This window comes from Oryx dammah, unplaced genomic scaffold (assembly GCF_014754425.2).
Source record: "Oryx dammah isolate SB20612 unplaced genomic scaffold, SCBI_Odam_1.1 HiC_scaffold_23, whole genome shotgun sequence".
NCBI lineage: Eukaryota > Metazoa > Chordata > Mammalia > Artiodactyla > Bovidae > Oryx > Oryx dammah.
In genome coordinates this window covers 66,572,845-66,598,882 of record NW_024070207.1, presented here as the reverse complement: position 1 = coordinate 66,598,882, position 26,038 = coordinate 66,572,845, and positions in this window count along the sequence as shown.

Below are 26,038 nucleotides of genomic sequence, written 5' to 3'. Positions count from 1 at the left end.
AAGCATTACATCAAGGCTGTATATTGTCACCCTACTTATTTAACTTATATGCAGAGTACATCATGAGAAATGCTGGACTGGAAGAAACACAAGCTGGAATCAAGATTGCCAGGAGAAATATCAATCACCTCAGATATGCAGATGACACCACCCTTATGGCAGAAAGTGAAGAGGAACTAAAAAGCCTCTTGATGAAAGTGAAAGAGGAGAGTGAAAAGTTGGCTTAAAGCTCAACATTCAGAAAACGAAGATCACGGCCTCCGGTCCCATCACTTCATGGGAAATAGATGGTGAAACAGTGGAAACAGTGGCTGACTTTATTTTTCTGGGCTCCAAAATCACTGCATTTGGTGATTGCAAGCCATGAAATTAAAAGACGCTTACTCCTTGGAAGGAAAGTTATGACCAACCTCGACGGCATATTAAAAAGTAGAGACATTACTTTGCCAACAAAGGTCCTTCTAGTCAAGGCCATGATTTTTCCAGTAGTCATGTATGGATGTGAGAGTTCGACTATAAAGAAAGCTGAGAGCAGAACTGATGCTTTTAAATTATGATGTTGAGGAAGGCTCTTGAGAGTCTCTTGGCCTGCAAGGAGATCCATCCAGTCCATCCTAAAGGAGATCAGTCCTGGGTGTTCATTGGAAGGACTGATGTTGAAGCTGAAACTCCAATACTTTGGTCACCTGATGCAAAGAGCTGTTTCATTTGAAAAGAACCTGATTCTGGGAAAGATTGAGGGTAGGAGAAGAAGGGGATGACAGAGGATGAGATGGTTGGATGGCATCACTGACTCAATGGACATGGGTTTGGGTGGACTCTGAGAGTTGGTGATGGACAGGGAGGCCTGGCATGCTGTGGTTCGTGGGTTCACAAAGAGTCGAACATGACTGAGCGACTGAACTGAACTGAACATCTTATCCCCGTTGAACTTAAGATGTGTATCCTGAGATTACTCTCCTTTCTTGCTCACCACTCTAAGTGTCTGATTCTAACCTTTCAGGAAAATTCCAAACCTGATACAGTCACCCTATTTGGAGTCAGGGAGAGGAACTTAAAATATGGATACTTCCTATCAAATATGTGCCTTGTCATCTACCCAAAGTATATGCGAGCAGGAAAAATTATGGGTGCATTTTGATATTCAGCCAAGGTTTTCCTCCATATAGAACTGCCATATATTTAGGTTGTACTATAATATAGTAATTTTTTTATTATATACTTTTACTTGAGGAAGAAATCCCATTTTCTAATTTTTACACGTTCTTAACTGAGAGGCAAAGTCAAGTTCAGTGGAGAACTAAGGGTGGAATGGAGTTGAACAGGATGATTCAAGCCATGCTTTATGCATCTATTTTTGCAGATGGTTATCTCTTGTCTTCAGCATCATTGATTAATAGTAACTTATTTCTATACAGTTACTATGTCTTATACACTGAAGATGCTGAAAATATTAAAACTTAGGTCCTATCCTTGAGGAATTTAAAGTTTGGGATTATAAAATAGAGTCATGCCACTTAACATTATAAAATAGAGTCATGCTACTTAACATTTATGAGTAACTTTACATAAATCAGCCAACGTTTGACCCTGCACTCCTATACAATGCATTCACCCTTGATATCTAATATAGCTATGCTTACAAAAATGTCAGATTTCCAATATGATCAAATTCAAGCATGATTTGTATCTTATATAAGTATACAGAGATGTCTTAAAGTGTTGTGGAACACTGTGACAATTTGACAGTCTTGAAAATCACTTGTGGCCCTCAGAATAAAATAATTATATCCTTGAAACACTGAGTCTTTCAAGTTTTCTGGACTCATAGAATGATTTGTTCCCTTGAATGTACCTTTGTGTACAGCATATGAAACCCATGCTGCTTCTAATTCATTTTGATTTCTTTTTCTTGATTAAATAATCGATGCAATGAACATGTCCATCAGCAGATGAATGGATAAGAAAGCTGTGGTACATATACACAATGGAGTATTACTCAGCCATTAAAAAGAATACATTTGAATCGGTTCTAATGAGGTGGATGAAACTGGAGCTGATTATACAGAGTGAAGTAAGCCAGAAAGAAAAACACCAGTACAGTATACTAATGCATATATATGGAATTTAGAAAGATGGTAATGATAACTCTGTATGCGAGATAGCAAAAGAGACACAGATGTGTAGAACAGTCTTTTGGACTCTTTGGGAGAGGGCGAGGGTAAGATGATTTGGGAGAATGACATTGAAACACGTATAATATCATATATGAAATGAATCGCCAGTCCATGTTCGATGCATGATATTGGATGCTTGGGGCTTATGCACTGAGACGACCCAGAGGGATGGTACAGGGAGGGAGGAGGGAGGGGGCTTCAGGATGGGGAACACGTGTATACCTGTGGCAGATTCATGTTGATGTATGGCAAAACCAATACAATATTGTAAAGCAATTAACCTCCAATTAAAATAAATAAATTTATATTAAAAAATAATCGATGCAAACTATTAATTTTAATGAAATAATCAGAATGTGAAGGAGTTGGAACAACCCATGTATTTCTGGAATGTATTTAGCCTTAGATGATGATAGAAACTCAAGATTTGATGTTGTAGGAAGGAGTGACTGGAGAAAAATATCATATGTGGAGGCAAAGGAGTGATAGGGTAGTCAGTTTTCCAGATATTGTTGGCGTCATGTCTGCTGTAGTAGGGACTGGTCATTTTCTGATTGTCATTATAATGGGGCCATAATCTAGTCAGGGTACACCATACTGAACCTCTGAGTTGGGGATATGTATCAAGTATCAGGAGTTGAGGGTAAAGGTATGAGCTTCTTTTTGATGACTACCCTGCTTTGAGATCACAACTGAGGAATATGTGTTTTTAACAGAAGCACAGGTAAGCAAAAGAGTTACAGACAATAAACAGGACTGTAGTATGTGTCATAGAGGAAGAGGTTGTTGTGAAAACACATGTACTAAATAGTTTATTCTTGCCTTTTAAGCCCTCTCTGTAGTATGACTGCAACTTCCCCTTCAGGAAGCGTCATGCTTTTCCCTTTCTTTGGAATCTACCACCCCAACTTCTTCCCATATGAATCATGTATATTCCTCAAGGTTCAGTTCAAGTACCTGTCCTATCCTCCACATGTAACCATTTATTCAGTCAGTCAACAAATATTTAAATTTTGGTTATGGAGTCAACTTCTGCAGATTTCTTCATCTGCAAGCAATCTTTGTTGTCTGAATTCTATTAATGACTTGTGCCTTTAAAAATGATATTTACCATATTTGGACTATGCCATTTATGACAACTTATTTTTCTTAAGCATCTTGAAGGCAGAAACCACTCATATATTTTCATGTATATCACGATGACCTGGACATAGCTGGTATGTAATTTTTTTTTGGATGATTCATAGAAACCTTGATGCACTTCAGAACTTCTGTACTTCCTTTGTTCCAAATTTATTATCTCCAAAACATGTCAGGAGAGTCACTGTATCAAACACACCCAGATCTCTTGGTGAATGATTTTCTCATGAGGTTCACATTTATTAGGAAAACATTTGTAATTATTTTGTGCTTCACACAAATATACACTTTGAAAACAAATTTCCAGGTGGTGAGAACACATGACCACACTAAAATGAGCAGTGAGAGTAAAGATTTCAAAAAGTTGAAGGTGTTGCTGTGTTAAGTGGAGAGTAATAGATCAGGGATGGAACCATTTTTAAAGATGTGTCTTACTCAAAATATCAAATCTCTATCTTGATTAGCAGAATATTATAGGTATGTTTGGGAGAAGGCAATGACACCCCACTCCAGTACTCTTGCCTGGAAAATCCCATGGATGGAGGAGCCTGGTGGGCTGCAGTCCATGGGGTCGCTAAGAGTCAGACAGGACTGAGCAACTTCACTTTCACTTTTCACTTTCATGCATTGGAGAAGGAAATGGCAACCTACTTTAGGCTTCTTGCCTGAAGAATCCCAGGGACGGGGGAGCCTGACGGGCTGCCGTCTATGGGGTTGCACAGAGTCGGACACGACTGAAGTGACTTAGCAGCAGCAGCATAGGTATGTCTCCTATGCAATTTGAGCAGTTAGTATACAGTGCTTAACAGTTCGACCTGAGGAATACCTTTACTGAAATCAAGCTACAGACTCCACTGGCAAAAGGAACTAGCCACCTGCCAATGACAACTGATGAACACAGAAATCCCTTATTGTCCTATGAGAAGAGGCCCAAGCGAATTTAATCAGAATGAGTTGATCAAAATAAGATTAGGTTAAAGAGCTGGAAGTATACAGGGTAAAGGAAGTAGATTAAACTGTGGTGTTTTGATTTGGAACTATGGAAACTTTCAAAAAGAAGGTGATAGTGATGGTGGGGGGACCTCCTTTTCAATGCTGCCTAATGTTTAATGGCTTTCCTAGTGGCTTAAAAAATTCACCTGCCAATGCAGGAGATGCAAGTTTGATCCCTTGGTTGGGAAGATACCCTGGAGAAGGAAATGACAATCCACGCCAGTACTCTTTCTTGGGAAATGCAATGGATAGAGAAGCCTGTGGGTTACAGTTCACGGGATCACAAAAGAGTTGGACATGATTTAGTAACTAAACAACGTTTAATGAGAAAGCATGTAAGTAAACGTTAGAGGAGAGTTCGGGTTTAGTATCAATTAAAATCTTTTTAAATTAAAGCATGGTCTCCCAGGGGATATAACAGTACCACTTATGGTGTTTCAACATGAATTGTGCCATATTTTTGAAGGCTAATCATAGAAAGCAATCCCATACTGGCAAGAAGTCTCTAAATGTTTCCTACTTCTCCATTTAGTGTCTCACTCTTATGAGTGCTTGCTTTTTACATTTTTGTTACATGTTTAAAAAGCCAGCTATGAAATAAAAGAATAATTTGATTTGGTAAGTCTTGGGTTATCAGTAAATGACATGTGGCAAGATGAAGCTAGAAGAAAATGTTTCATGAATTTGTTGTGTCAAATAGAGGAAACTGTTGTGGAATTTGTTAATAGAGTTCCAGTTAATTTTAGCAATCAAAACAGTGACAGACTAGAAGGAACAAGGGGAGCAGAAAAATTATTTCTTTGATAGGGAAAACCATTTTGCTTCTTACTATTTCCATAGTGTCCCCACAGAGGTTATTTGGGGCCCAGAAGTTAAGAATATGGCTAGAAAAAATAATGAAATAGCCAGTTGTTTTCAGCTTTACTTTATCCACACCTTTTACAATTAGGAGAATGTTGAGTAGGACTTCAGAGATTACTTACTCTGTCAACTCTATCCCCTATTGATAGAAGAACAAATTTGCATCTAAGGAGGATAGGTTATAAATTTCCCTTTGGTGCTCAGACAGTAAAGAATCTGCCTACAGTTCAGGAGACCTGGCTTCAATTCCTGGGTCAGGGATCTAGGGAGGAGAAAGGATTCATCAAAGGTCATAGGTTATAATTTCTAGAAAAGGCAGTAGAACATTAAGTGTTTCAACTTCTCGACCAATGCCCTTTCTACTACATAATGGTGTTTAAAGTGTTCCTGTTTCACCTTTTCTTTTAGAATCTGTCCAACCCCAGTGTCCTCAGCACTCTGGGCCCCTTCCAAGTGGAACCCAACAACAAACTCAGATGTTTCTCTTACTCACTGTTTTATTTTAGATATACATCCCTGGTCTTTTTCCATCACTATAAAAGCTCTTCTTTCTGATAGGAAATAAATAACAAAGACATTAATTTGTTCATAGTAATTTGTATGTTACCTTGGGCTTCCCTGGTGGCTCAGACAATAAAGAATTTGCCTGAAATTCAGGAGACCTGGGTTTGATCCCTGGGTCGGGAAGATCCGCTGGAGAAGGAAATGCAACCCACTTCAGTATTCTTACCTGGGAGATCCCATTGACAGAAGAACCTGGTGGGCTAGATAGAGTACATGGAGTCACAATGAGTCAGACACGACTGAGTGACTCACTTCATTTCCCAGAGAGATACCTTTTGTAACAGCATCCATAACCCAAAAGGTAGAGTGTCATGATGGAAATTTCAATCAGCAAAGCAGGCTTCTGAGGAGATATTTTGGATCAGATTGTCGTTTTAGGGTTCTCCAAATCATACCATGCACATGAATACCTACTTGGCCTAAACAATGAGTTGATATTTATCCTGATATAGTGGCTTCTTCACAATGGCAACCCACTCCAGTACTCTTGCCTGGAAAATTCCATGGATGGAGGAGCTTGGTAGGCTGCAGTCCATGGGGTCGCTAGGAGTTGGACATGACTGAGACTTCACTTTCACTTTTCACTTTCATGAATTGGAGAAGGAAATAGCAACCCACTCCAGTGTTCTTGCCTAGAGAATCCCAGGGATGGGGGAGCCCGGTGGGCTGCCGTCTATGGGGTCGCACAGAGTTGGACACGACTGAAGCAACTTAGCAGCAGCAGCAGCAGCAGCAGCAGCAGTGACTTCTTCACTTTTGGGGTATTAAAATGGCCTACTACCAATGGCTGCCAGTTATCTTTGCTCACATTTACTGTGGTCTCATAGTTGGGAACTGAGTCTTTAATCCTAAATTGTCTCTTTATAGGAAATTTCAGTGACTTACCAGTACATTGGATCTTGATAAAACATAAATCAGACCTATTATAGATTTCTGGAAAGAAAACTCTACAAAAAGGACATTTTGTAGTTTTATTTCTGCTTTTAATCATAAATTGGCTGTGGTTTACTGGAGAGCAGTTTGAATCACCCAGAAAATGTTTCCAGCCTTTTTACAAAAAGGAGTGTCTTTTTGGGTACTTTTTCCTATTGCAAATATTTTTGAAAACAAACTTCTTGGCTTCTTTTGCCTTAAATGTCCTTGATACATTAAATGAAGCTGTTCTTTGTGTAAAGCTAACCTATAAACATTTTGAAATGTAGTAGTCTTGTAATCTCCCTAACATATTAGAATGATTTATTCTTTGAGCTGTGAAGTCAGCCTGATGAAAACCGTGACATGCACATATGTATCAAAAAGTTACTGCTGTCTTTCTCTTTATTCTCACAGAAATTGCAATTGAGAAGATTCTCCCCACCCTCTACCCTCTGCCTCCAGTCCCCAACAAAGAGTATACTCTGGTTTTCCATAAGACATGTTTTTTTTTTTCTTTTAAAAACTGTATAATAGAGTGGGCCTTTCCATGGTCAAACAGTATATATGAGATAGTCAAAAAAAACTTTTCTTCATGGTATGCTGTTTTTTGAGGAATGAAACCCAATAAACCAAGGATCTGGAGTGGAAAGAGATACCAAGATCACAAATATTTATTTGAAAGAAGCAAGAGGATACAAGAGTCAAAAATGAAATGAAAGTTGCTGTGGATAGTTTTACTGAGCTGAATTCATTTAAAGTCAGACTATCCCAGGGGAGTGGCAAAAGCACATGTTTTCTCTCCATTTCAAACCTAAACAGGAACAAGTGTCTTACATTGAAGTTTCATCAAACTTAGTTTGCACAATCTTTTGTTGCAAGTTGAGAGTGAGGTTGGAAAATGAATGTAGTTTAGAATCAGCAAAGAATTAGCTAGCAGGCTGAAATCATTTACATTTACCATCTTTTTTGAAATAGAAGTGTAATTGACATATAGGCCTTCCCTGGTAGCTCAGCTAGTAAAGAATCTGCCTGTAATGCAGGAGACCTTTTCATAGGTACAACATAATGCTTTGATATGTGTATACATTGTGAATTGATAATCAGAGTAATTTTAGTTACCAGTTGTTAGAATATAGTTACAAAATTTTTTTCTTGTGAAGAATAACTTTAACATTTACTTTCTTAAACAACTTTAAAATATGCAGTGCAGTATTATTAATTATAGTCACCATGATGTATATTACATCCTCATGACACATTAGTTTTTTGAGAAGTCCCTATGTTGTTTACTACAGTGACTGCACCAATAATATACACTCCCACTAATAGTGTCTAAGTGTTCCCATTTCTTCATATCCTTTCTAACATTTGTTATTTGTGTTCTTTTGGATGATAACCATTTTGACATGTATGAAATGATATCTCATTTTGGTTTTTATTTGCATTTCCGTGATCATTAGAGAGATTGACCATCTTTTCATGTGCCTGTTAGCCATCTGTATTTCCTGTTTGAAAAAAAAAAAGTCTGTTCATCTCTTCTGTTCATTTTGTAGTTGGCTTGCTTTTAAGTGCTGAATTATGAGTAGTTTAATATGTTGGAGATTAATCCATTATTGGTCATATCATTTGCAATTATTTTCTCCCATTCAGTAGATTGTCTTCATTTTGTCAATGGTTTCCTTTGCTGGGCAAAATCTTTTAAGTTTACTTAGATGCCACTTTTTTATTTTTGCTTTTATTTCCTTACATTTAGGAGATGGATCCAAAAAAATACTGCAGCTATTTATGTCAAAGAGTGTTCTGCTTAGGAAAAAATTACCCTAGGATTTTTAAAAATATGTTTTACATTTAGGCCTTTAATTCATTTTGAATTTATTTTTGTGTGTGGTATTATAGAATGTTCTAAATTCATCTTATTACAAGTAGCTGTACCATTTTCCCAATACCACTTATTTGAAAAGACTGTCTATTCTTCATTGTATATTTTTGCCTTCTTTGTCTTACATTAACTGACCATATGTGAATGACTATATCCCTGGGCTTTATACCTTGTTCCATTGATGTTTTGTGCCAGCAACATATTATTTTGATGATTGTAGCTTTGTAGTATAGTGCGAAGTCAGGGAGCCTGATTTCTTCAGCTTTGTTTTTCTTTCTGAAGATTATTTTGGCCATTTAGGTTCTTTTGTGTTTCCATACAAATTAAAAAAAAATTAATCCTGTGAAAAATGCCATTGGTAATTTGATAGGTATTGCATTGATTCTGCAGATTGCTCTGGGTAGTATGGTCATTTTAACAAACTTGATTCTTTTAATCAAAGAACACAGTGTATCTTTCCATCTGTTTTGGTCATCTTCAAATTTTTTTCATCACTATCTTATAGCTTTCAGAGTACAGGTGTTTTGATTCCTTCAGTTCAGTCACTCAGTCATGTCCGACTCTTTGCGAACCCATGAATAGCAGCACGTCAGGCCTCCCTGTCCATCACCAATGCCCGGAGTTAACTCAGACTCACGTCCATCGAGTCAGTGATGCCATCCAGCCATCTCATCCTCTGTCGTCCCCTTCTCCTCCTGCCCCCAATCCCTCCCAGCATCAGAGTCTTTTCCTGTGAGTCAACTCTTCACATGAGGTGGCCAAAGTACTCGAGTTTCAGCTTTAGCATCATTCCTTCCAAAGAAATCCCAGGGCTGATCTCCTTCAGAATGGTCTGGTTGGATCTCCTTGCAGTCCAAGGGACTCTCAAGAGTCTTCTCCAACACCACAGTTCAAAAGCATCAATTCTTCGGCGCTCAGCCTTCTTCACAGTCCAACTCTCACATCCATACATGACCACAGGAAAAACCGTAGCCTTGACTAGATGGACCTTAGTCGGCAAAGTAATGCCTCTGCTTTTGAATATACTATCTATGTTGGTCATAATTTTTCTTCCAAGGAGTAAGCGTCTTTTAATTTCATGGCTGCAGTCACCATCTGCAGTGATTCTGGAGTCCCAAAAAATAAAGTCTGACACTGTTTCCACTGTTTCCCCATCTGTTTCCCATGAAGTGATTGGACTGGATGCATGATCTTCATTTTCTGAATGTTGAGCTTTAAGCCAACTTTTTCACTCTCCACTTTCACTTTCATCAAGAGGCTTTTTAGCTCCTCTTCACTTTCTGCCTAAGGGTGGTGTCTTCTGCATATCTGAGGTTATTGATATTTCTCCTGGCAATCTTGATTCTAGCTTGTGTTTCTTCCAGTCCAGCGTTTCTCATGATGTATTCTGCATATAAGTTAAATAAGCAGGGTGACAATATACAGCCTTGACGTACTCCTTTTCCTATTTGAAACCAGTCTGTTTTTCCATGTCCAGTTCTAACTGTTGCTTTCTGACCTGCATATAGATTTCTCAAGAGGCAGGTCAGGTGGTCTGGTATTCCCATCTCTTTCAGAATATTCCACAGTTTTATGTGATCTACACAGTCAAAGGCTTTGGCATAGTCAATAAAGCAGAAATAGATGTTTTTCTGGAATGCTCTTGCTTTTTCCATGATCCAGCAGATGTTAGCAATTTGATCTCTGGTTCCTCTGCCTTTTCTAAAACCAGCTTGAACATCAGGAAGTTCATGGTTCACGTATTGCTGAAGCCTGGCTTGGAGAATTTTGAGCATTACTTTACTAGCATGTGAGATGAGTGTAATGGTGCAGTAGTTTGAACATTCTTTGGCATTGCCTTTCTTAGGGATTGGAATGAAAACTGACCTTTTCCAGTCCTGTGGCCACTGCTGAGTTTTCTAAATTTGCTGGCATATTGAGTACAGCACTTTCACAGCATCATCTTCCAGGATTTGAGATAGCTCAACTGGAATTCCATCACCTCCACTAGCTTTGTTCGTAGTGATGCTTTCCAAGGCCCACTTGACTTCACATTCCAGGATGTCTGGCTCTAAATGAGTGATCATACCATCGTGATCATCTTGGTCATGAAGATCTTTTTTGTACAGTTCTGTGTATTCTTGCCACCTCTTAGTATCTTCTGCTTCTGTTAGGTCCAGACCATTTCTGTCCTTGATAGAGCCCATCTTTGCATGAAATGTTCCCTTGGTATCTCTCATTTTCTTGAAGACATCTCTAGTCTTTCCCATTCTGTTCTTTTCCTCTATTTCTTTTCATTGATTGCTGAAGAAGGCTTTCTCATCTCTTCTTGTTATTCTTTCGAACTCTGCATTCAGATGCTTATATCTTTCCCTTTTTCCTTTGTTTTTCACCTCTCTTCTTTTCACAGCTATTTGTAAGGCCTCCCCAGACAGCTATTTTAGTTTTTTGCAGTTCTTTTCCATGGGGATGGTCTTGATCCCTGTCTCCTGTACAATGTCACGAACCTCATTCCATAGTTCATCAGGCACTCTATCTATCAGATCTAGGCCCTTAAATCTATTTCTCACCTCCATTGTATAAGCTTAAGGGATTTGATTTAGGTCATACCTGAATGGTCTAGTGGTTTTCCCTACTTTCTTCAATTTGAGTCTGAATTTGGTAATAGGGAGTTCATGATCTGAGCCACAGTCAGCTCCTGGTCTTGTTTTTGCTGACTGTATAGAGCTTCTCCATCTTTGGCTGCAAAGAATATAATCAATCTGATTTCAGTGTTGACCATCTGGTGATGTTGCTAGGTATTTTATTGTTCTGATTCAATGGTAAATTGTTTCCTTAATGTCTCTTTCTGCTACTTCACTATTAGTGTATATTAATGCAACCGATTTTTGTCTATTGATTTTATATACTGCAACTTTGTTAAATTCATTAATGAATTTAGCAGTTTTCTAGTGGTGACTTTAGGATTTTTATGTATAGTATCAAATCATATGCAGTTACAGTTTTACTTCTTCCTTTACAATTTGGATTCCCTTTATTTTTTTTTCTTCTCTAACTGCTGTGGCTAGGACTTCCAAAACTATGTTGAATAAAAGTGATGAGAAGGGGCATTTTTTTCTCTTTCTTGATCTTATAAGAAATGTTTTCAACTTTTCACTGTTGAGTTTGATGTTAAATTTGGGTTTAACATGTGCTCAGCCACTCAGTCATGTCCGACTCTTTTCGACCTCATGGACTGCAGCTCACCAGGCTCCTCCGTCCCTGGGATTCTCCTGGTAAAGATACTGGAATGGGTTGCAATTTATTCATCCAGAGATTATTTATCATATACAATATTTTTTTGTGTTGGGGCATAGTCCCTGTATGCCCACTTTCTAGAGAGTTTTTTTTTTAATCATAAATTGTTAATTTTATCAAAGCCTTTTCTGCATCTATTGAGATGATCATATAATTTTTTTGTTCTTCAATTTGTTAATGTGTTGTATCACTTTGATTTACTTGTGGATATTAAAAATATCCTTGCATCTCTAGGATAAATCCCACTTGATCATGGTTGATCGTGGTACATGATCTTTTAATTATTCTTTCTAAAGTTTGAGTATCATTCTACTTCCTTTGTATATGTTTATGTGTATGTATATTACGTGCATATATTTTTTTTCTTCTTTTTCCATTCATCCATCAATGGATACTGTTTTTTTTTTTTTTTGTATCTTGGATATTGTAAATTATGCCATAATGAACATTGGAGTCTCTGTATATTTGTGAATAGTGTTATTGTTTTCTTCAGATATACACCCAGGAGTGGAATTGCTAATTCATATGATAGTTGCATTTTAATTTTTTAAGGAACTTCCACACTGTTTTATATAGAAGCTGCACCATATTCTCACCAACATTACAGGAGTGTTCCCTTTTCTCCCCACATCCTTTCTAACACTTGCTATGTTTTGTCTTTTTGATAATAGCCATTCCACAGATGTCAAGTCATATCTCACTGTGAATTTCTTTTGCATTTCCCTGATAATTAATGATGTTGAATATCTTTAGATGAGTCTTTTGGTGATGTGTATGTATTCTTTATAAAAATGTCTATTCAGAATCTCTGCCCATTTTTCTGTTTTCTTTCACTGAATTGTATGAATTATTTATTTTAAATTTATTAATTTATTTTAAATGAAATGAAGATGAATGCTTTTAATGATAAAAAGTACAATTAACAAAGAAGAAAGACATCACAAAGCACTAGACACCTTAACAACAAGGAAACAAAGATACAGAAAACAAAAATCAGATTCTATTACAAAGCAATATAAGGGAAAAGAAACATTGTTAGACACAATAATATATGTTAGATATATTAATAGTTAGATATATTAATATATCCTTGAGACTATTTTATGAAGTGAGAAAAAAAGAATAGGAGCTTTTTGAGTGATGTCATTAATAATCTAAATGTAATAGATGTGAATCTAATTAATTTATATTAATCATACCTTACACAAATATATTTAAAATTTTGTATCTCATACATCATTGTCAGATGTCCATAGGACATTTAGAAAAACTGGCAAAAGGTAAATATTACTAAATTTCAAAAAGTAGAATTCTTTTTTATGTGTATGATTCAGTTATACACATACATTATGCTATTTTTGAAATTATTTTCCATTATATGTTATTACAAGCTATTAACTAAAGTTCCCTGTATTATACAGTAAAACTTTGTTGCTTGTTGCATATCTATTTTTTAAAATTAGAAATATAGCATTCTATTCATACTACGTCAAACAATTACAATCAAAATGTCAAATTTTGTTGTGTAAAAATTCATGCTTTATAAAATAAATTTATACATATTATTTATACATATAATCAGTTCAGTTCAGTCCCTCAGTCGTGTCCAACTCTTTGCGACCCCATGGACTGCAGCCCGTCAGGCTTCCCTGTCCATCACCAACTCCCAGAGCTTGTTCAAACTCAGGTCCATTGAATTGGTGATGCCATGCAACCATTTCATCCTCTGTCGTCCCCTTCTCCTGCTGCCTTCTATTTTTGCCAGAATCAGGGTCTTTTCCAAGGAGTCAGTTCTTTACATCAGATGGCTAAAATTTGGAGTTTCAGCTTCAGCATCAGTCCTTACAATGAATATTCAGGACTGGTTTCCTTTAAGATGGACTGGTTGGATCTCCTTGCAGTTCAAGGGACTCTCAAGAGTCTTCTCCAACACCACAGTTCAAAAGCAGCAATTCTTTGGTGCTTAGCTTTCTTTATAGTCCAACTCTCAGATCTATACATGACTATTGGAAGAAAAAAAAAAACATAGCTTTGACTAGACGGAACTTTGTTGGCAAAGTAATGTCTGCTTTTTAATATGCTGTCTAGGTTGGTCATAGCTTTTTTTCAAGGAGCAAGCAAGTGTCTTTTAATTTCATGGCTGCAGTCACCATCTGCAGTGATTTTGGAGCCCAAAGGTGGGGGGAACACCTATATATATATGTGTGTATATATACACAAAAGCTTTTCTACAAGAGTTGAGAAAGAATATCCAAAAGGGGAAAAAAAAGAGATGGAAAAATTGGAAAACATAAACTTAATGAAATGGGAGCACAGAATATGAAATAGGAAAAGTGAAACAAACTACATAAAAATAAAAGATCTTTATATAGTTCAGTTGTTTTTAAACATGGCTGCTCATTAGAAACATATGTGGAGCTCTGACCAAAAAAAAAAAAAAAATACCTGTGCATTTATATTTATCAAAAAAAAAATTCCAAGATGTTTCTGATAGGTATTTAGATTTTATTTAATTTTGTAAAGTTTTAATTGGAGGCTAATTACTTTACAATACTTTGGTTTTTGCCATCCATTCACATGAGTCAGCCATGGGTGTACATGTGTTCCCCATCCTGAAACTCCCTCCCAACTCCCTCCCCATCCATGCCTCAGGTTCATCCTAGTGGTCCAGCCTTTAGAACCCTGTCTCAGGCATCGAAACTAAACTGGAGATCTATTTCACATACAATAATATACATGTTTCAATGCTATTATCTCAAATTATCCCACCCTCGCTTTCTCCCACAGAGTCCAAAAATCTTTTCTTTATATCTGTTTTTCCTTTGCCATATCACATATAGGGTCATCGTTAAAATCTTTCTAAATTCCATATATATGCATTAATGTACTGTATGGTGTTTTTCTTTCTGACTTACTACACTCTGTATAATAGGCTTGTTTCATCCACCTCATTAGAACTGATTCAAATGTATTCTTTTTAATGGCTGAGTAATACTCCATTGTGTATATGTACCACAGCTTTCTTATCCATTTGTCTGTTGATGGACATCTAGGTTGCTTCCATGTTTTGGCTATTGTAAACAGTGATACAATGAACATTGGGGTACATGTGTCTCTTTCAATTCTGGTTTCCTCAGAGTGTATGCCCAGCAGTGGGATTGCTGGGTTGTATGATAGCATTTTCAAAAGCAGAGACATTACTTTGCCAACAAAGGTCCATCTAGTCAAGGCTATGGTTTTGCCAGTGGTCATGTATGGATGTGAGAGTTGGACTGTGAAGAAAGCTGAGCGCTGAAGAATTGATGCTTTTGAAGTGTGGTGTTGGAGAAGACTCTTGAGAGTCCCTTGGACTGCAAGGAGATCCAACCAGTCCATTCTGAAGGAGATCAGCCCTGGGATTTCTTTGGAGGAAATGATGCTGAACCTGAAACTCCAGTACTTTGGCCACCTCATGTGAAGAGTTGACTCATCGGAAAAGACTCTGATCCTGGGAAGGATTGGGGGCAGGAGGAGAAGGGGAGACAGAGGATGAGATGGCTGGATGGCATCACTGACTCAATGGACGTGAGTCTGAGTGAACTCTGGGAGTTGGTGATGGACAGGGAGGCCTGGCGTGCTGATTCATGGGGTCGCAAAGCGTCAGACACAACTGAGTGACTGAACTGAACTGAACTGACGGCAGTTCTATTTCGAGTTTTTTTAAGAACTTTCCACACTGTTCTCCATAGTGGATGTACTAGTTTGCATTCCCATCAACAGTGTAAGAGGGTTCCCTTTTCTCCACACCTTCTCCAACATTTATTGCTTGTAGACTTTGGATTGCAGCCATTCTGACTGGAGTGAAATGGTACCTCATTGTAGTTTTGATTTGCATTTCTCTGATAATGAGTGATGTTGAACATCTTTTCATGTGTTTGTTAGCCATCTGTATGTCTTCTTTGGAAAACTGTCTGTTTAGTTCTTAGGCCCATTTTTGATTGGGTCGTTTATTTTTCTGGAATTCAGCTGCAGGAGTTGCTGGTATGTTTTTGAGATTAGTTCTTTGTCAGTTGCTTCATTGCTGTCTTTGCTGACATTGCTGTCTTTTCTTTTTCATTGCTGTCTTTTCACCTTGCTTATAGTTTCCTTTGTTGTGCAGAAGCTTTTAATTTTAAGTAGGTTCCATTTGTTTAATTTTGCTTTTATTTCCAATATTCTGGGAGGTGGGTCATAGGGGTTCCTGCTGTGATTTATGTCGGAGAGTGTTTTGCTTAAGTTCTCCTCTAGAAGTTTTATAGCTTCTGGTCTTATGTTTATATTTTTAATCCATGTTGAGTTTATTTTTGTGTATGGTGATAAAAAATGTTCTAGTTTCATTGTTTTCCAGTTTTCCCAGCACCACTTGTTAAAGAGATTGTCTTTACTCCATTGTATATTCTTGCCTCCTTTGTCAAAGATAAGGTGTCTATAGGTGCATGGGTTTCTCTCTGGGCTTTCTATTTTGTTCCATTGATCTATATTTCTGTTTTGTGCCAGTACCATATTGTCTTGATGACTGTGGCTTTGTAGTGGAGCCTGAAGTCAGGCAGGTTGATTCCTCCAGTTCCATTCTTCTTTCTCAAGATTACTTTGGCTATTAGAGGTTTTTTTGTATTTCCATACAAATTGTGAAATTATTTGTTCTAGCTCTGTGAAAAATACCGTTGGTAGCTTGATAGGGATTGCCTTGAATCTATGGATTGCTTTGAGTAGTATACTCATGTTCACTATATCGATTCTTCCGACCATGAACATCTATTAGTGTCCTCTTTGATTTCTTTCACCAGTGTTTTATAGTTTGCTAAATATATGTCTTTTATTTCTTTAGGTAGATATATTCCTAAGTATTTTATTATTTTCATTGCAATGGTGAATGGAATTGTTTCCTTAATTTCTCTTTCTTTTTTTTCATCATTAGTGTATAGGACTGCAAGGGATTTTTGTGTGTTGATTTTATATCTTGCGACTTTATTATATTCATTGATTAGCTCTAGTAATTTTATGGTGAAGTCTTTAGGGTTTTCAAGTAGAGGATCATGTCATCTGCAAACAGTGAGAGTTTTACTTCTTTTCCAATTTGGATTCATTTTATCTTCCCTGGTGGCTCAGAGGTTAAAGCATCTGCCTCCAGTGTGGGAGACCCGGGTTCAATCCTTGGGTCGGGAAGATCCCCTGGAGAAGGAAATGGTAACCCACTCCAGTATTCTTGCCTGGAGAATCTCATGGATGGAGAAGCCTGGTAGGCTACAGTCCATGGGGTCGCATAGAGTCAGACACGAGTGAGTGACTTCACTTACTTATTTACTTACTTATTTCTTTTACTGCTCTGATTGCTGTAGCCAAAACTTCCAAAACTGTGTTGAATAGTAGTGGTGAAAGTGGGCACCCTTGTCTTGTTCCTGACTTTAGGAGTAATGCTTCAATTTTTCACCATTGAGGATAATGTTTGCTGTGGGTTTATCATATATAACTTTTATTATGTTGAGGTATGTTCCTTCTATTCCTGCTTTCTGGAGAGTTTTTATCATAAATCGATGTTGAATTTTGTCAAAGGCTTGCTCTGCATCTATTGAGAGAATCATATGGCTTTTGTTTTTCAATTTGTTAATGTGTATTACATTGATTGATTTGCGGATATTGAAGAATCCTTGCATCCCTGGGATAACGCCCACTTGGTCACGATCTTTTTAATGTGTTGTTGGATTCTTATTGATAGAATTTTGTTAAGGATTTTTGCATCTATGTTCATCAGTGATATTGGCCAGTTGTTTTCTTTTTTTTCTGTGACATCTTTGTCAGGTTTTGGTATTAGGGTGATGGTGGCCTCATAGCATGAGTTTGGGAGTTTACCTTCCTCTGCAATTTTCTGGAAAAGTTTGAGTAGGATACGTGTTAGCTCTTCTTAAATTTTTGGGAAAATTCAGTTGTGAAGCTGTCTTGTCCTGGGCTTTTTTTTTGCTGGAAGATTTCTGATTATTGTTTCAAATTCTATGCTTGTAATGCGTCTGTTAAGATTTTTTATTTCTTCCTTGCTCAGTTTTGAAAAGTTGTACTTTTCTAAGAATTTGTCCATTTCTTCCACATTGTCCATTTTATTGGCATATAATTGCTGGTGGTAGTCTGTTATGATCCTTTGTATTTCTGTGTTGTCTGTTGTGATCTTGCCATTTTCATTTTCAATTTTATTGATTTGATTTTTCTCCCTTTGCTTCTTGATGAGTCTGGCTGATGGTTTATCAATTTTATTTATCCTCTCAAAGAACCAGCTTTTGGCTTTGTTGACTTTTGCTATGGTCCCTTTTGTTTCTTTTCCATTTATTTCTGCCCTAATTTTTAAGATTTCTTTCCTTCTGCTAACCCTGGGGTTCTTCATTTCTTCCTTTTCTAGTTGCTTTGGGTGTAGTGTTAGGTTATTTATTTGACTTTTTTCTTGTTTCATGAGGTATGCCCGTATTGCTATGAACCTTCCCCTTAGCACTGCTTTTACAGTGTCCCACAGGTTTTGGGTTGTTGTGTTTTCATTTTCATTCATTTCTACACATATTTTGATTTCTTCTGTGATTTGTTGGTTATTCAGAAGCGTGTTGTTTAGCCTTCATATGTTGGAATTTTTAATAGTTTTTCTCACATAATTGAGATCTAATCTTACTCCATTGTGGTCAGTAAAGATGCTTGGAATGATTTCAATTTTTTTGAATTTACCAAGGTTAGATTTATGGCCCAGGATGTGATCTATCCTGGAGAAGGTTCCGTGAGCACTTGAGAAAAAGGTGAAATTCATTGTTTGGGGGTGAAATGTCCTATAGATATCAATTAGGTCTAACTGGTCTATTGTATCATTTAAAGTTGTGTTTCCTTGTTAATTTTCTGTTTAGTTGATCTATCCATAGATGTGAGTGGGGTATTAAAGTCTCCCACTATTATTGTGTTATTGTTAATTTCCCCTTTCATACATGTTAGCATTTGTCTAACATATTGTGGTGCTCCTATGTTGACTGCATATATATTTATAATTGTTATATCATCTTCTTGGATTGATCCTTTGATCATTATGTAGTGGCCTTCTTTGTCTCTTTTCACAGCCTTTGTTTTAAAGTCTATTTTATCTGATATGACTATTGCTACTCTTGCTTTCTTTTCATCTATATTTGCATGGAATATCTTTTTCCAGCCCTTAACTTTTTGTCTGTATGTGTCCCTTGTTTTGAGGTGGGTCTCTTTTAGACAACATATGTTGTTTTTGTATCCATTCAGCCAGTCTTTGTCTTTTGGTTGGGGCATTCAACCCATTTACATGTAAGGTAATTATTGATAAGTATGATCCCATTGACATTTACTTTTTTGTTTTGAGTTCGAGTTTATACATCCTTTCTGTGTTTCCTGTCTTGAGAAGATCCTTTAGCATTTGTTGGCGAGCTGGTTTGGTGGTGCTGAACTCTCTCAGCTTTTGCTTGTCTGTAAAGCTTTTGATTTCTCCTTAATATTTGAATGAGATCCTTGCTGAGTACAGTAATCTTGGCTGTAGGTTATTTTCTTTCATACTTTAAGTATGTCCTACCATTCCTTCCTGGCCTGAAGAGTTTCTATTGAATGATCAGCTGTTATCCTTATGGGAATCCCCTTGTGTGTTATTTGTTGTTTTTCCCTTGAAGTTTTTAACATTTGTTCTTTGTGTTTGATCTTTGTTAATTTGATTAATATGTGTCTTGGGGTGTTTTGCCTTGGGTTTATCCTGTTTGGGACTCTCTGGGTTTCTTGGACTTGGGTGATTATTTCCTTCCTCATTTTAGGGAAGTTTTCAAATATTATCTCCTCAAGTATTTCCTCATGGTCTTTCTTTTTGTCTTCTTCTTCTGGGACTCCTATGATTTGAATGTTGGGGTGTTTAACATTGTCCCAGAGGTCTCTGAAATTGTCCTCATTTCTTTTAATTCGTTTTTCTTTTTTCCTCTCTGATTCATTTATTTTTACCATTCCATCTTCTACCTCACTAATCCTATATTCTGCCTCCGTTATTACTATTTGTTGCCTCCAGAGTGTTTCTGATATCATTTATTGCATTATTCATTATATATTGACTCTTTTTTATTTCTTCTTGGTTCTTGTTAAACCTTTCTTGCATCTTCTCAGTCCTTGTCTCCAAGCTATTTATCTGTGATTTCACTTTGTTTTCAAGATTTTGGATCATTTTCACTATCATTATTTGGAATTCTTTATCAGGTAGATTCCCTATCTCTTCCTGTTTTGTTTGGTTTGGTAGGCATTTGTCCTGTTCCTTTCCCTGCTGGGTATTCCTTTGTCTCTTCATCTTGTTTATACTGCTGTGTTTGGGGTGGCCTTTCTGTATTCTGGCAGTTTGTGGAGTTCTCTTTATTGTGGAGTTTCCTTGCTGTGGGTGGGCTTGTATGGGTGGCTTGTCAAGGTTTCCTATTTAGGGACGCTTGTATCAGTGTTCTGGTGGGTGGACCTGGATTTCTTTTCTCTGGAGTGCAATGAATTGTCCAATAATGAGTTATGAGTTGTCACTGGATTTGGCGTGACTTTGGGCAGCCTGTATATTGAAGCTTAGGACTATATTCTTGTGTTGCTGCAGAATTTGCATGGTATGTCTTGCTCTGGAACTTGTTGGCCCTTGGACGGTGCTTGGTTTCATGCATGTATGGAGGTGCTTGATGAGCTCCTGTCAGTTAATGTTCCCTGGAGTCAGGAGTTCTCTGGTGTTCTCAAGATTTGGACTTAAGCCTTCTGCTTCTGGTTTTCAGTCTTATTTTTACAGTAACCTGAAGAATTCTCCATCTATACAGCACCAGTGATCAAACATCTAGGTTAAAGATGAAAAGTTTCTCCACTGTGAGGGACACACAGAGAGGTTCACAGTGTTACATGGAGAAGAGAAGAGGGAGGATGGAGATAGAGGTGACCAGGATGAGATGAGATGGAATCAAAAGAGGAGAGAGCAAGCTAGCCAGTAATCACTTCCCTATGTGCTCTCTACAGTCTGGATCCCTCAGAGATGTTCACAGAGTTATACAGAGAAGAAAAGAGAGAAGAAGGAGACAGAGGTGGCTAGGAGGATGAAGGAGGGAATCAAAAGGGGAGGGACAGGTTGAGCCAGTAGTCAGTTCCCTAAGTGTTCTCCACCATCCAGAGCATACAAAGTGAGTCACAGATTTGGGTAGAGAAGAGAAGGGGGAAGGAGGAGACAGAGGCGACCTGGTGGAGAAAAAGGAGAGTCCAAAGTGGGAGAGAGCAGTCAACGCAGTAATCTTGTTCCCAAGTAAAAATGGGTAGTGAAGATTGGGTTCTTAAAGGTACAAAATTGATAACAAATACCAAAAAAGCAAAGATTAAAAATCTAGAGTAGAGGTTGGATTTTCAAAAGTACAATATTAAAGAAAAAAATCACAAACATTATATATATATATAATTATATATATACAGTTTGCTTTAAAAAATAGGGTTTCTCTCTCTCTCTCTCTCTTTTTTTTTTTTACAAAGTAGTAGTAGGTTATAAAAATGAAAATTAAAGACGTCCTAGAGGACTTAAAGAATTGATACTTTTGAACTGTGGTGTTGGAGAAGACTCTTGAGAGTCCCTTGGACTGCAAGGAGATCCAACCAGTCCATTCTGAAGGAGATCAGCCCTGGGATTTCTTTGGAGGGAATGATGCTGAAGCTGAAACGCCACCTCATGCGAAGAGTTGACTCATTGGAAAAGACTGATGCTGGGAGGGATTGGGGGCAGGAGGAGAAGGGGACGACAGAGGATGAGATGGCTGGATGGCATCACTGACTCGATGGACATGAGTCTGAGTGAACTCCGGGAGTTGGTGATGGACAGGGAGGCCTGGTGTGCTGTGATTCATGGGGTCGCAAAGAGTTGGAGACGACTGAGTGACTAAACTGAACTGAACTGAGAGGACTTAAAAATTAAAAAAAAAATAAAAAATTTAAAGAATGTTAGTAAAATAGTAAAAATATATCTAGGACTTTCTTTGGTGTTGTTGTGGTCAGTGTGGGGTCAGTTCATTTTCAGATAGTTGCTTGATCTGGCTTATATTTCTCAAGATCTATAGGCCCCTTCCTATGTAGTCGGTACTAACTACAAGGTTTTAATCTATTGCACCTGTCACTTCCAAGAAGGTTCCCTCTGTTTTAGCTACTTCTGTTTGCTGGTTTCTTCAGTGTCTAATTTCCGCCCTGGCACAAGGGGGCGGTGGTGGACACTTTTTTAGGCTCACTTGTTCAGTTGTGCTGTGGGGAGGGAGGGACACTGCATAAAATAACACTGGCATGTGCTCACAGTGTCTCAGCCACACTGGGTTTGCCCCCACTCACAGCATGTGTGCTTTCTCTGTCTACACTGCTTAGGCTCTAGGTTGTTTTGCCCGGAACTGTCTGAGGCTGGCCCTGCGTTGTATGCACTTCTCAGGTCTAAGCCGCTCAGGTTCAGGTACTCGGGTAGTCCTCAGAGGCGCAGACTAGTTGGGCCTGTGTTTTGTGCCATTCCCGGGTCCGAGCAGCTCAGGTTACCAGGTTTTTGATGAGCCTGGTTGCTGTGACTTATCACCTCCCCCATCCCTGCCACGTGGTTTTCTGGGTGTACAACTGGCACACCTTGTCAGGCGAATGTTGACTGTCCAGAATCCCAAGAAGTCTTGGTTATCAATGAAGTCTGCTTGCAGTTTGGTAAATAATGCCTCTCTGGGGCCACAGTTTCCCCCTTCTGACTCTGGCTGCCCTAGTCTGCCTGTCATCGGAAGGGGATGGGCCTGTCTGCAGCTGGCTAGCTCTGCTAAGTCCTTTGTTCTGTGAATGGGTTTGACAGTGTCTTGCTGCTGCTAAGTCGCTTCAGTCGTGTCCGACTCTGTGCGACCCCATAGACGGCAGCTCACCAGGCACCCCAGTCCCTGGGATTCTCCAGGCAAGAACACTGGAGTGGGTTGCCATTTCCTTCTCCAATGCATGAAAGTGAAAAGTGAAAGTGAAGTCGCTCAGTCGTGTCTGACTCTTAGCGACCCCATGGACTGCAGCACACCAGGCTCCTCCATCCATGGGATTTTCCAGGCAAGAGTACTGGAGTGGGGTGCCATTTTGTCTTAGGTTAGGGCTTTTTCCATAACTCTAGTCAGTCCTTTGTTCTGTGAGTGGACCTGGAGGTGTCTTAGGTTAGGGATTTTCAAGTGATAGTTATCACACAGTCTGGTTTGCTAGCTCAAGTTAGTTCCCTTAGATTTCCCTCAGGGCATTCAGGCCTGGGCCTTACTTTAAGCAATGCAGCCGACGCCTCCCTGCCCAGCCCCCGCTTGCTAGTGGTGAATGCTGGCGTCAGTGCTGCTTCTCCGTTGAGGGAGTTACCGTTGGGCATGTAATCTGTGGGTTTTAATTATTTATTTATTTTTCCTCCCGGTTATGTTGCCCTCTGTGGTTCCAAGGCTTGCCACAGACTCGGCAGTGAGAGTGTTTCCTGGTGTTTGGAAACTTCTCTCTTTTTTAAGACTCCCTTCCCGGGATGGAGCTCTATCCCTACCTCTTTTGTCTCTCTTTTTATCTTTTATATTTGTTCCTACCTCCTTTAAAAGACAATGGGCTGCTTTTCTGGGTACCTGATGTCCTCTGCCAGCATTCAGAAGTTGTTCTGTGGAATTTTCTCAGTGTTCAAATGTTCTTTTGATGAATTTGTAGGGGAGAAGGTGGTCTCCCAGTCCTATTCCTCCAGTGTGTTAGGACCGCCTCCTGAAAGTTGCATTTTAAGCCAGTTTTTATTTTCACTCTCTTCTTTTACCTTCATTGAGAGGCTCTTCATTTCCTCTTCACTTTCTGCCATAAGGGTGGTGTCATGTGCATATCTGAGGTTGTTGATATTTCGCCCTGCAGTGTTGATTCCAGCTTTTGCTTCATCCAGCCCAGGGTTTCTCATGATGTACTCTGCATATAATAAGTTAAATAAGTAGGGTGACAATATGCATCCTTGACATAATCCTTTCCCTATTTGGAACCAGTCTGTTCTTCCATGTTCAGTTCTAACTGTTGCTTCCTGACCTGCATACATATTTCTCAGGAGGCATGACAGGTGCTCTGGTATTTCCTTCTCTTTAAGAATTTTCTACAGTTTGTCTTGATCCACAAAGTCAAAGGCTTTGGCATAATCAATAAAGCATAAGTAGATATTTTTCTGGAACTCTCTCAGTTTTTTGATGATCCAGTGAATGTTGGCAATTTGATCTCTGGTTCCTCTGCCTTTTCTAAGTCCAGCTTGAACATCTGGAAGTTCATCTTTCACACATTGTTGAAGCCTGTCTTGGAGAATTTTGAGCTTTACGTGATTGCAGTTATGTGGTAGTTTGAGCATTCTTTGGCATTGCCTTTCTTTGGGATTGGAATGAAAACTGATCTTTTCCTGTCCTGTGGCCACTTGCTGAGTTTTCCAAATTTGCTGGCATATTGAGTGCAGCACTTTCACAGCATTGTCTTTTAGGATTTGAAAGAGCTCATCTGGAATTCCATCACTTCCATTAGCTTTGTTCGTAGTAATGCTTCCTAAGGCCTACTTGACTTCTATGCCAGGGTGTCTGGCTCTACGTGAGTGATCATACCATGGTGATTATCAGGGTCGTGAAGATTCTTTTTGTATAGTTCTTCTGTGTATTCTTGCCACCTGTTCTTAATACCTTCTGTTTCTGTTAGGTCCATACCATTTCTGTCCATGAAACATTCCCTTTATATTTCTAATTTTCTTGAGGAGATTCTAGTATTTCCCATTCTGTTGTTTCCTTCTATTTCTTTGTACTTAGGAAGGCTTTCTTATCTCTCCTTGCTATTCTTTGGAACTCTGCATTCGAATGGGTATATCTTTCCTTTTTTTGCTTTGCTTTTTGCTTTTCTTCTTTTCACAGCTATTTGTAAGGCCTCCTCAGACAGCCATTTTGCTTTTTTGCATTTCTTTTTCTTGGGGATGGTCTTGATCCCTGTCTCCTATACAATATCAGGAACCTCTCTCCATAGTTCTTCAGGCACTCTGTCTATCAGATTTAGGTCATACCTGAATGGTCTAGTGGTTTTCCCTACTTTCTTCAATTTAAGTCTGAATTTGGCAATAAGGAGTTCATGATCTGAGCCAAAGTCAGCTCCCAGTCTTGTTTTTGCTGGCTATATATAGCTTGTACATCTTTGGCTGCAAATAATATAATCAATCTGATTTTAGTATTGACCATCTGGTGATATCTATGTGTAGAGTCGTCTCTTGTATTGTTGAAAAAGGATGTGTGCTATGACCAGTGCATTCTATTGGCAAAACACTGTTAGCCTTTGCCTTGTTTCATTTTATACTCCAAGGCCAAATGTGCCTGTTACTCCAGGGATCTCTTGACTTCCTTCTTTTACATTCCAGTCCCCTAGGATGAAAAGGATATCTTTTTTTGGTGTTAGTTCTAGAAAGTCTTGTAGGTCTTCATAGAATGGTTCAACTTCAGCTTCTTTGGCATTAGTGGTTGGGGCATAGGCTTGAATTACTGTGATATTAAATGGTTTGCTTTGGAAAGAAATAGAGATCATTCTCTTTCTGAGATTGCACAGTGGTCCACTGGAGAAAGGAATGGCAAACCACTTGAGTATTGTTGTTTTCAGGAGACCATGAACAGTGTGAAATAGGCCTTGCTCAGTAAAGCTTTGATCCAATTATCTGCTGATGGTTGGATTGAGCTCCTTCCCTGGTAGTCTTTTGGCCTGGGGCCACCTAGCCCGTAAATGTACTGGCTGTATGGTTTGGTTTATGGCAAACTCCAAGAGGGTTCACACCAAAGTGCACCTTCCCAGGCAGCTGTTGCTGGTCCCCTTGCACCTGTGGTTAGTCCCTGCTGACCTACACCTCCACAGAAGACCCCACCAACACTGGCAAGGTAGTTTTGGTTCAGTTTCCTGTGGAGTCAGTGTTCCTTTCCTCTTAGTTTTGGTGGGAGCAATGTTTTGTTTGTGCCCTCCAAGACTGGAGTCTCTGTTTCCCCCAGTGCTGTGGAAGTCTTCTAATCAAATTTTCAGGCCTTCCAAGTCAGATTCCCTGGGTATTTTCAGTCACTTTGTAGGGTTCCCAGGCTGAGAAGCCTGATGTGGGGTTCCAAACCTTCAAAATAGCGGGGGAACTTCTTTGGTATTATTGTTCTCCAGTTTGTGGGTTACCCACCCAGAGGGTATGGGATTTTATTTTATCTTGATTGTG